The following is a 12,969-nucleotide window of genomic DNA, read 5'->3' on the forward strand; positions in this document are numbered from 1 at the left end:
CAGAAGGAAGTGTCCATGGGATAAGGCCTTTAGTTAGTGTCCAGTGGGTAATAGGGCTGTCATGTCTTAAGCCAGCTGTTCCCAACCTTTTTAGACCGTGGACCATTAAGCTGCGGATGAGCAGACTGGAGTTCAGAAGTGACTGGCATTCTGTGGACCAGCAGCCAAACCTTTTTATACTCGGTATAAAAGAGGGTTGGTTGCTGGTCCACAGCAGACTGGTCACTTCTGGACTTTCGGTCTGGCAGCCAGCCCTTTGCAGCCTGGGGGTAGGGAGCCTCTGCCTTAAGCCCATGGTGATGGCCAAAGGAGATTCCGCCTTCCTTGGATCAGTCACAGACTAATGTTTGGAACAGTCTCCTGCCCGTGAAGGGGCAGAGCAGGGTTCAGCTTACGTTCTATGTTTTTGGGAGTCCCGACCCTCCTTTTTGTCCTGTCTGTGAAGAGTGCTGTGATGACCAGATCCTGGTTCACAGCTCAGACATCCTGGCACTGCCACAGAATCAGTGATCAATGATCATCTCAGTGGCATCTCCATTAACTAACCAGCGCGGCTGACTGCCAGTGTTTGGCCCTTCTACAGGGGTGGTAGCCCAAGCCATGTTTTTACCTGCTCTTTTCCCACCTGCCTGCAATGAAACAAAAGCAATTTTTCTCTTGAGACAAAAGCAGTGAATTTAAATATATCTGTTTCAATGGCGTGATGTGCATCCTGATTTTGTAGAAGGCTATTACTGTACAAGGATCCTGGCTCTGAAGGATTTTGGTTATACACATCTTGCTGGTACTCCAAAATCCAAACACAACCCTGGAGCTGCAGTATTTATTTCTGTTGAGCTATTATGTAAAGGAAAGAGCTTCTCCCCCATAATGATCCTAGTCCATATAAAGGTAGAACAAATATATATATTTTTTTACTTTAAAATGTAAGACACCTCCTCAATACTATAACAGGTAAAAATCATAACTTCTTTAAAAAAGACTAAGGAAAAAGATATTTGCAATTAATCCTGCTTGATATGCTGGCCAACATCTACCCTCAGACTGCCACATTTCTCTCCAAGCATTTGCTGATATCTACCTTCCTTGGTGGCAGGAACTCAGAACAACAGTACTTCTAGGTGTGAGTGAATGAAAACAGGTTTATTCTGATAAAAATGAAATAATATGTAATTTTTTTTGTGAATACATAAAACAACAATCTAAGCTCTGCCAAATCCTTTAGTTCTACAGCATGCTTGATGTAGAATACATATTGTATAGCTGAGATTTTATTTTTGGATCTGTATGTCAGCTGGTTTTCTACAACACTACTTTTGAAGATGCCCTGTGATTTTAATATGTAAAAAAACAAAGTTTTTCTCTAGCTTCCACTAAGCCCAGAATGCCATAAGGCCCCTAAGCACCATGCTAGATAAGATTCAGGATTTTTGTTCCATTTGTCCTTCTAGACAGGGCTCATGAACCTAGTTGTTGATTTTAGGATTTAGAAAATTCCTCTTGGAAAGGTCTCAGTTACTGCAACCATGCTAGATTACCAATTAGAAAAATATTCAGTCTGGGGGTTAACATACCACTTTGTAGCGAACATAAAGTACATATTTATATATTTACAGAGCAAGAGGAAAAAAACAATCAAGTTTCTAGCATGTGGTGTGGAAGTTGATACAGACGTGTCTTGTAACAAAAGGCAACCCTAGAATTTTAAATACTGCAGCTTAAAAAAAAAAGTAATTAAGGAATACAATTGCATTTATATTACTACTGCTATCTCAGCTGCTTTTACCTGAGGATCCCAGCACTTTAGAAACATTGCATTTTATAACACTCTTATGAACCAAGTAAGAATTGCATTCATTTAACAGATTGGCAAAATTAAGCAGAAGGATGTGAAGTAATTTTTCCCAAAGTCACACTCTCAGATAGTGACACAGCTGAGGAAAGAATGAGGAGGCTGACTCCTAGTCATGCTTTAACCAATATACAGTATCAGGTGGTAGCTGAACTTTAAGTCTCCAGAAAAGCAGGTGCACAATATGGCAACTAGTCTGTATTTGCAACAGGTTGCACACATCATAGCCTGTCATTTGCATGTACAGTTGATGAGACTGTTTGTGCATTCACATTCATTACATGTGTAAATTAAGTGTGCAGATAAAAAAGACCTGTGCATACAATGCTGTATGCATGTTTCTAAAGAAAAAAATGTGAAATGTGTTTAATGTCTATATTGCTCAGAGGTGGTCAAATAAATACAGCCCACTAGATGCTCTCACTTGTGTTAGTGATGTGTGTAGATGACTGGTTTAACCGTTCAGGTCATCCACTGATTCCAATGGATGCAAGCTGCCAACGTGGCCTGCTGTAGAAGGTCTGAAACAGTTCTGAGCCTCCTTACTTGATTGCCTTTTTCATGTTACTTTGCCATAGAGGGACCGACTTCTACCAGTGTAAGTTCTTGTGTTCTTTCTCTCCACCATCAAATCCCCGGTAACCAGACAAGGGTTCAGAAAAGCAGTAAATTCACAGTTGTAATAATGCTAATGGGTCCAACGCCAAACAACTAGTACTGACTTAACATAAGTCAATTAACATTGAGTTGCAGCCCATCTGTTGCCCTCAGCCCTCTGATGACAATACTAGTGAGAAGTACATTTTAAATTCTGGATTGTATGTAATCCTTATGCTTTGCCACAGCCTGGTGGCTTAGTCACGAGGATACAGTTAACTTGGGTGTCACGTGTTCGGTGTTGTCTCATCTCTAGGGATGCTGCTAGGACAAAGTACTATAAAACAAGTTTCCTGCCAACTTCAGCTTTGGCAGGAAATAGTGACCTGGGAACATGGGAACTGCTGACAAAGACTAATTATTTTCTTACAGTCTTTCTAACACCAGTTTGAAAATAAAACACTTACATAGTTTCAGAAATTGCAAGTGGAGTTAACATATTAGGCATGCACCTGCTAATTTCCCCACATGATCTTGGTTTAGTGTCCTTCCCACTCACACCTGCTGTTATCCAACTGTTAGTATAGGGAGTGCTTAATTATAAAGAGAGAAAGTGTCTTCATTACACTGAATACATGACTTTGTAATTTGAAATTTCCACTTTCAGTGCCTGGCCTGTTAGTCATTTTTGTCTATTAATCACATTCATTTCATGTATTAAAAATGGAAGTTCAAGGCCTGTGCAGAAAATATCATCACAGCTCATAGACATGGAAGAGACTGCCTTGGTCACACCCCACCAATGTGGATTGTTCATTGACCTTGGGTGCTTGATCCAAGCAAGGGGGTTCATTAGCTGGAGATAATTCCACAGATCAATCTCATTGCTAGTAAATTTTGCCCAGTAGTGTGTCTCATTTCTCTTTTTCCTGAGCTTCTTTCCACTGTGCTGAGTTGCACCCCGCAAGTTCATCCTAAATAACTGCTTTCCCACCTTGTTGTACTATCTTCACTGACATACTTTTTCACCGATTCTCAAATTATTTTCTGAAGAGTCCATCATAGTAGTCAGCAGAGCGCAGCCCTTTGAGTTGTTACTGGCTCTTCGACACGTTGCGTTCTCGTTACAGAGCTGTCCGCAGAATGACAGCGTTCGAGACCCTGTCACTTACCGTATCCCTTATACTTATTAGACATCAGCAGCCAAGTTATTCATATTTAATTTTTCTAATCTTTAAAAAGTGTTTCCAGACCCAAGATTTTTTTTTTTTTTTGGTCCTTTTCTCTGAAGGCTGTGCAGACTGTCTGTCCATAGTAGTGGTTCTTAATGTTTTTAGACTTGAGGGACCACTTGGAAAATGCCAGCTCCTACTTTTCACTTGATTTTTGACTACAGAAAATAGAGCAATTCTTCTCTTGCAAAGAACTCGGAAAGACTGCAACAAGTCAGAATGATTTTGACACTGGATTCCTGTTTGACGTCTCTGGGTTTATCTTGGGAATCATGCATACACACCTAGCTGTGCTAACTTTGTGGCACTCCACGGCACTCTGGAAATTATCTAAAGGCACCTTGGTTGAGAATCACTGGTCTGTTTTCTGGCATCAAACAATCCAGAAGTGAATGCAGTATTCCAGGATTTGTATCAGTAAGCCAGTTATCCTTTTCCATCCTGTGACAGCTCCACATGGAAGAACAAACAGTGTATTTGCCACAATAACCCACAAGAAGTTTCACTTAATTTGCTATCCACTGTCACTTTTGGCTTTTTCTTCACTTGCTTGCTTTTGAAAGCTCTCCTTCCTATTGGACCTGTGTTTTATGTTATTTTTCTCTAACTGTATTAGGGTGTATTTTTAGAGATTGAGTCTCAAAGCTATATCTTGTGTGTTTTAAAATCCTTTTCACAGCTCTCAAAATTAATTCATCTTCATGAGAATTTTCAACAATTTCCAGTTGACTATTATTTACTAATTTGTCAAGTTCACTAATGAAGTTAAAGAAAACCAGGACTAAGAGCTTGTCTACACCAGTGGCTTACACTGATGGAAACTCAGTTGCATCCATCTAAAGAGATGTGTGTCCACTTGCTGGAACTCCTCCCTTCTCTGTAACTGGCAAATTCCTTGAGTGTCACTCCTGTTAGACTCCGGAGTATTTTCACATCAGACTAAATTATATCACAGCAACAACCATGTGGTCATTTCTGTTCTCCAAGTATTTTGGCTGTCCCCAACTACCTTCCTATGCTACTTCATAACCTGTCTGACAAACCGGTCTTGGAGACATGGGATGAACAAGACAATGCCAAGAAGCTTGAGACCAATGACTCATTCTACCTGGAGGTACCTGGGAGCCAGGATCTAATGGAGCTGCAGGATCCCAACCAACACCCCACACAGATAAACCTGGACATCTCTGTCCCTATCCCTGTTACAAGTCAGCCTTCCACTCCCCGCAGTGCTCAGACTGCCAGAAGTACCTGCAGAGATGACTGGTAAGCATCATGGATGCACACCTTGCTGGGGTTATTTGACCCCAGCAGTCTTTCCTGCCCAGAGCAAGGGGGCTGGACCCCATGATCTCACAAGGTCCTTTCCAGCCCTAAACATCTCTGAACCTGTACATGAGTCACTGTCTTGCCTTTACTGCAAGGCATCGGTACTGCAGGCTGAGATGTACACCAGCCTCGTTATTCCCAGTGAATGTGGCCCCCCTCCAAAGATAGCGTCCCTGTAAGCACTTGGAATAGTGACTTGTCTGTTGTTGGGTAAAATATATCCTCAGCCTGCCATGCACAGCTCTGCACCCCCTTTCTTTCCAGACCTGTCTTCTGTCCTCCCAAAAATCCATGCCCCCAACATCTGTTGAATCTGGCTTCTCAGCCTCCTCCCAGCCCTTTGCTCCCCCACAACACACACCCCTCACATCACATGCTCAATTACTGATCAAGCCAGATTTAGGGAAAAGAAAAAAGCCAAACTCACTACTTTATCCCAGAAATGTAATTCTTGAGCACCAACTGTTCTGTACTTCTGTTAAAAAGTACAGGCTGTGTTTTGATTAATTAAGAATTAATTCAGAAAATCAATACAGATTTACCAGTGTTTCCTTTCCAATAAAAATCTTACTAAGGCATTTTTTAAATCAACATAGGTCTTAGTCTTTTTCTGATAAAAGCTTTATCAATTCTTTTTCCCAGTCTATTAAAAACTCATTGCACCAACATGAAAACTATGAATAGAGAACACACTGCACAGCTTGTGCAAGGCACAAACACTCTTAATTTCAGGCAAGGCCTGAAACTCATTGCAAAATAGCACTAATGGCATAGCAAAGGCTGTGCCTATCTGCAGGGGGTAGAAAATGGCACTTCAGATCCAGAACACGTTTTAGCAGACCTCTCCTGCTGCGTGGTTGGGCTGCCGTCTCCTGGCTTCCTAAACAGGTGGCTATTAGGGCTGTGCAAAATTTTGCCAGCTGTTTCGTTTCGACACTTTTGACTCATTTTGAGCTCAAAACAGCGAAATGGAAACGAAACAAAGGGCTTTGAAACAGCCTTGAAACAAAATGAGGCTTCAAGTTTCAAAGCAGCCAGCAGGTGCCAGATGGGGGAGAACCAGGGCTGCGCTCCCAGCAGCTCCAGGCTCAGCCAGGAAAGGAGTGCAGCCCTGGCTCTCCCCGCCTCCTGCAGCTGGGCTGTGAGAAGCCTATCATAGTGCAGGGGAAGGAAACTAAGCCCTGAACTCTGGACTGTGCTAGTTTCCCTAGACCAATGGTAGCGCTCAGCTCAGCCCCAGTTCCCTTCCCCGATCAATCCCAGTGCTGGGGAGGCAAACTGAGCAATGGGGCTCAGTTCCCTTCCCCAACTCCCCAGTCCCAAACAACATCCTTCCCTCAACTAGCAGACAGATGGGGGGGCCTGCAACCCTGGGAGGACTGGTACAGCTGCCGCAGCCCTACTGGGGTTGGGGCCCGATCTGCCTGCTGGATGAGAGAGGCTGTTTCGAGCATCCCTATTATGGCCTATGGGCAAAATGTGAAAACACCCTTGGAACAGCATCGCTGTCTTGACAAAACGGAACACCAGTTTAAAATCGAAACGAAACGCTGTTCCGACGAAACCTTGAAACGCAAGTCAAAATGGAACAGTGACGTTTCCCACAGCCCTACTGGCTATGCCCCTCCAACCATGCAGAACATATCTTTCTGCTGAATAATAACAATGTGTATCTTGCTGTGTCCCCCTTCGTCTTTGGATACTTCTTTGCTGGTTTGTCAAATGGATTGGGGATAACTTCAATGCTGGGACTGCCTGCAGAAATGCAACCACAATCACCTTCCTTGGCACAGTAGTATTATGCCCACATGCAATGCCCTGATGATGCTGAAATTTGCCCCTGCAGCCTGTGATCCTGTGCAGCCTCCCTAATGTGACATGAAATTCCACAGAGCAGCAATCCAGCAAGCCCCACACATCAGTCAGCTAGCTCCCTGCTGACAGGAATCTGTGAGGACGTCCCATGCATCACAGTTTCAAAGATCATAGGAAGAAAGGTAGGAAAACATGTCCGGTGTCCAGTCTCCCAAAACCAGAAAGACCGTCTCAATGGCATCCCAAAATTGTGGAGCAAACCACATTTTCTCTCTGCTGCCACTCATGCTGTATAAACAATAACTGTTGTTTTTCTGACGTGTTTGGCACCTCCAATACCCAAACTCTGAACTATTGCCTAATAGCTGGCAAACTTGAGAGTTAAAGAAAAAAAGAGGACAAAAGACTGAATAAACCAGGTGGAAGCCTCTGGGAAAGACAGGAGGCATTTCTGAGGTAAGAGAACGAGGTGCCAAGGAAGAGGGCACCAAGGAGCTGGCAGAGAAGCATCGCTCGTTGGTTTGGTTCCAGAGCTGGTGGAAAAGAGGCTTGTGTGGATGGAGCAGAATCTGGCTGTCGCTGAACAGACTATATAGCTGGATGCGCAGAGGCAGCTGATGGAGATAACAAACAGGTGAGCACAGACTGCATGCCCCGCTGAAGGTGCTGCGGCCTTCTACCTCCCCTCCCACCACCCTTCCTTACCCTGCAGTATCCCTCTGCAAGGACTGAAGCCAGAGGTGCCTGGAAAACGTGTCCTGTTGGGAGCAGTAGTTTGGCCCTTTTAGTCTGACAGGGAAAACAGGTCCATGCACAAACTGAGATCCTCCAGCCCAAGCAAGGGTGGCTGCCAGCATACACTGCTCTGGCCCCGCAGATTGCAAGAAGAAAGGCTAGTCTCCACAGCTGTGTACTTTTGCGCTCCAAGCTTTGAACTTAGATCTTCATTACCTCTTAATTTAAAGCCCTGCTGTTTGCATAGTTCTCACTGTTTGCACTTTTGGGACAATAAAGATTTATTTTTGCCCATCAGCAAAAGCACTGCTGTTTGTAAAATTCATTGACCTCTAAAAAGATTCTACAAAACATGTAACAAAACCTGCATCAGACAACAGAGCCACATATGCCTGAAGGTGTAGGTGCTCAATTTAGACATGCTCGTAAAGCTAAAAGTCATATGCTGTTTAAAATTTATGGAAGCACAAAAAGAAAACACAAGAACCCCACAAATCCATAATGCACAACAAGCCTTCCCCCTCCTGTAACTTCAGTGACATTCACACCCTTCTATTAAACATTCATAGATGCATGAATGAGTCACATGCAAAACCAACACCTCATGGCAAAAAGCTACCCAACATGGCTTAATTTGTTGTATAGTGTAAACATTTTATCTTTTGCTCTCGGCAAATCCACAAGGCATTGTGGACAGCGTTATTTAGGAGGAAGCATCCTGTGGGCTGTTCAAAATATCTTGAAAGTCTATGAATCCAACTACCAACTTTCTGTGAGGTCCTCCCCTTTGCTTTTGCATCTATTGTGCAGACGGCATACAGCTCTTATGAGACGGAGGTATCCTCAGCTGCCTCAAGCCTTCCCGTTACAACCTGCCATCTATTCTCCAGGCTCTTCAGTGCACTACTCCGCTGCCATTGCGTTTGTGCTTAGGCAGGAGTTAACAGTTCTTTTCTAGGAGCTAAATGACCAGCAAAAGGTTTGTCAGCCACAGCAGTTGTAGGTAAGAGAATAAGATCCAGGACACTGACACCAGTAATGCCCGTGTTAATTGTGCTAGCAAACTGCCCTTTTTCATTTGGAAGAACAGGCAGGACATCCAGGAAATTCTGGTATCAAAGTAAACTTTTCCAGACCAACCTGCAAAGATGCTGGTAAACCTACAATGGTGGCCAACCTGGCACTGCAGCACAACGGAGAGCTCTTTCCTGCTGTCATCGCCCAGGCCTGCTACAAGACACAAATAATAATGTTTCATCAACTGCACCAGTGCATCTGGGAAAGGCCACGTGGGCAAAGCCAAAAATGTCCTCAGGGTAACAAGCTTGACAGCCTGCAGTGACAGTAGTTTGTAAATATAAGTGCACACTTATTAACAGCCATCTTAACAGTTGATCTGCTAAACGAAACTGGTCAGCCACTGGGGATGGTGATGGTCATGCTTCTGAATGGATAGGGGAACTTTCGTACTGGTGTGTTGCTTCTCTGCACCAGGAAAGCCCGCTTTGTCATGCTGATGCTGCATGCTCACTGCTATCACATAATCCTTTCCATCCACCTGACACTTTTTTCTTGAGCCTAGAGAGAGCACAAAGTTGGTCCAAGTAAAGTGCCTTTTGCAGCAGCTTTTCAATCACATCCACCTCCTTCTCGTGTGTGTTGTCTGTGGCCAGGCAGCTGGTTTGCAAAGCTGCAGCTGTCTGGCAGCCTGTCAAACATCCATATAAGCAACTGATGCCCCACTGCCAGCATTGCAGCATAGAGAGCTGCTTGTTAATAATAAGCTTCTGTACTTTGAACATGGTGCCACCTAAAAAAAGGAGGCTGTGGGATGGCACAGGAAAAATCCTGGGATTTTTAAAGTGACTCCCCAAATAAGGAACAGGTTTATTTCCACCTTGCTTCTGCAAAATAACCCAGCATACTGAGTGCAGGGAAGATCCTCCTGCATGGAAGGCAGCCTTGAAATAAAAGCTAACTGTTAAGCTGGATGCACCCATTGATGCCAGTTAGTGAGAAGCAGTTATATCAAGCTTTTGGGTATCATAGTACCCTGAGACCTAACGAAGGAGGTAGTGTGATGCACAAAACCTTGTAAAAACCTATCCCAACCACATAGTTGGTTCAGTAAAAGAGATCACCCACAAAAACTTTTGCCTCTCGTAGTGAGATGCGATGACTTTTACTGTCATTTGTTCACAGGCTATTTCCAGATGTGTTTCACTGTGTGGGATGATGCTTACATTCAAATCATTTCTAATTATTTTGAGACATGCTCTGGTAAGGGCTTCCCTAAAATGGATGCAGACTACGGTCTCCTTGAATTAATTTTGTTAGTATCATTAAAGAAAGTAATCATATTTGCCCAGCATAATATTGAGTTATAAATCTGTGCTGCTTATTCATCCTGGTTTCCTTATTGCAGAAGTGGTCACAGATTATTATTACATGCATTTTTAAGGTGGCAATTACTGCAATAATAATTACAAATAAAATGTTCCATTTCCCGTCAATTCCCTGAATTGAGAGTAAATGGATTATAGTATTGGGATTTCTACTATTTCCCTATTTTAGGATGACTACATTTGTCTCCCCCAAAAACAAACAAACAAAAGCTGTCCATGATTTGATAAAAATAATTGCAAGTAGATCAGCAAATTCAATATTAATCTGCTTAAATCCTTGATATTCATATAATCTGGGCCTGCTTGTTTGTACCGTATTACGTATGTTCCATTTTCCTGTCTGGCCTGTTTTTTTAGTTGTTTGCAGTATGAAATCATAATTATTTTAGTGGCCTATTACTTATTTCACTTGTGGTTTGTTTAACGTCAAAAATTTGAAAAGCAGTTTAGGAGCTCATGCAGAGTAACTTCAGACCTGATCATTTTTTTGCCTTCTTACACTTAACTTTTCCTGACATTTGTTTCCTTGTCTTACTTACCTGGCATTAATAAATTCAGCTCATTTTTGCTTTGTTGCCCTTACCATTCTTCTGTAGTTTAACTGGTTTTATAGAATATAATCTTCTTTGGTGTCTTGCCCTTTTACCCCTTCCACCACGGGTCCTTATCTCTTTGGATCGGTATCTTGTCATTCCACATTGACTACTATGTTTCTTGCAGTTCCTCCTCAGCAGAGGGGTACCGGGATTCCCCACCTTTCCTTTAAACACAGTTTTTTTAATACTTCATGTTACATATTCACTGGATGTTGTAATGCCTGAACATTTGCATTCTTAAAATATGTGTCTTCTGTAAGCCCAGTCTTTAGTATGTTTCATTTAAATGAATCATGATCACTTCCACACTTACTATTCATCTTCAATTGTTTCCCATTCCTCTTAGCAAGAAAATATGCCAAAGCAAAGGCTCCCTTAATCCTATGTTCTTTGCACCATGAAGTTTTCCACTTCCATTAAGTTTAACCAAACGTTTTGTTCAGCAGATGTTTTTCATGGACATCGAACTGCCTATCTTGTGGTCTCCAGCCTGTTGATGACCCAGGAATTTTTCATTCCTCCTTATCTTGGGGCTCTTTCAGAAATGTCAGCAGCAGCTCCCCTCCTCCTCAAATTCTTGCACCCTTTCAAAAACTATTTGTGCTCTTAAGACTGGATGTTTTTCTAAAGAACATGCTCTAGTTCAAACAAGAATTAATTCAGGGAAGCTCTATGGCCTGTGTTATCCAGGAGGTCAGACAAGATAATCACGGTCCCTTCTTGCCTTATAAACTGCTTGTTAAGCTCAAGCTTGTGAAACCTTGCACAAGTCATTTCAACTCTGTGCCCCAGTTTTACCCTTTGTATTATTTAAGTAATGATTTGTCTTTGTAGAACACTTGGAGATCCTCAGCTGAAAAAAAAATCACATAAATGCAAGTATTTTGTTTTCTTTGCCAAGCACATCAAACGCTGGTACTTTTTAATCATGTTTAATCTTTTTGCCTTTCCTGGACTGATTGATAGATGGTGTCAACATAATGGTTCCAAGGATCAGCTCACCAAGACTGTGATGCCTTCAGCTCTTTTAATAGAGTTGAATACTCTGCCTTTAACGTGTAGAACAGCAGGCAGGAAAGTTTCAGGAAAATGTGTTATTAGAAGAGACTTAGAGATGACATGAACAAGCTAGTCTGCAAGGGGAGGTAAATTTGGGTTTCAGGATGTACGGTTCTGCTCAGAGTTCTTACGACTGGGTGGATACTCTGCAAATTGAAGCACAGTAGGGGCTGACTAGAAAACCACCATTGTATGTGGCAAGACTTCTAACTCGGTTGTTACAGAGTTGTGGGTTTTACTCACAGCAGGAGACATCCTCTTTGCCCTGTAGGTGTGTCGCTCTCTCACCATTTCTATTTTCTTTATGTGACCCATAACATATTTTGGCCAGGGAGGGGCTCTGTTACCCACAGAAGGACCAGTACTAGCGTCTGTGTGCATATGGTTTATTTAGGATGTGAGATACCCACTGGTTATATTGATCAGATCCAAGCATAGTCACCCTGTAAAAAAAAAAAAAAAGAAAAAAGAGGAGAAACTGCTATTTTTAAAAACAGAAATTTTAAAATTCTCTTTCCCTTCGGTAGGGCTTGGCTCCAGGGAGCACCTCTTCAGCAAGGAACATGACGAGGCACTATGCTGAATATTTAAACCAGTAGTGCCCAATCTTTTGCCCCAGGGAGTGATCCAAAGTTGGTCCATGGGACGGATGTTGTGCTCCGACTGAGCCCCAAAAGCTTGGATTGGCCCGTGCTGCCAGCTCCATCCCTGTGCACCCAGATTGGGCTCCTCAGCACCCCAGCCCTGTGATCCAAGTGCAGGGCTGTGTTACCTAGCACTTGGTTCGGGGGGGGGGGGTGTTCAGAAATATGGCAGCAGGGGAGCACTTATTAAGGCTACCATTACTTCTTGCTGCCAAACCCGTGGGGAGCCCCTGGGCTGGATGAGGATGATGTGGTTTGTAGACAAGCACCCCGATCTGAACCACCTCCGTTTGCAACCAAACCTTTCCCTGCAAAATACAAGGATCACACGAAGCCATCACCTCACACCTTTGTCCCTCCTGGCTCCCTCAAAGCGCACGCGCGTGGTCTCCCTGGCGAGCTGCTGCCCCCTCCCCCAAAGGCCCGCGGGCGTGCGCATGCGCAGGGCACCGCTCCTCTCCAACCCCCCCTCCTCTCCTTGCCCGGTTGGCGCAGGCGCAATTGCGGCAAGAAGCCCCCCTCCCCCTTCTGTTCGCACATGCGCACGCCGCCGGCTGTTCCCCTGGTGACGCCCCCCCTGCAGCCCCGGGGCCGCGCGTGCGCAGAGCATCCGCGGAGGGGGCGGTAGTCCGTGCCGTTGGCAGCCGCCGGATTCCTGTCAGGCCCGGCCCGACGCGACGCGACGGCTGAGGCGCGCCCGGCCTG

This window comes from Crocodylus porosus, unplaced genomic scaffold (genome assembly GCF_001723895.1).
Source record: "Crocodylus porosus isolate Cpor-Errol unplaced genomic scaffold, CroPor_comp1, whole genome shotgun sequence".
Lineage (NCBI taxonomy): Eukaryota > Metazoa > Chordata > Crocodylia > Crocodylidae > Crocodylus > Crocodylus porosus.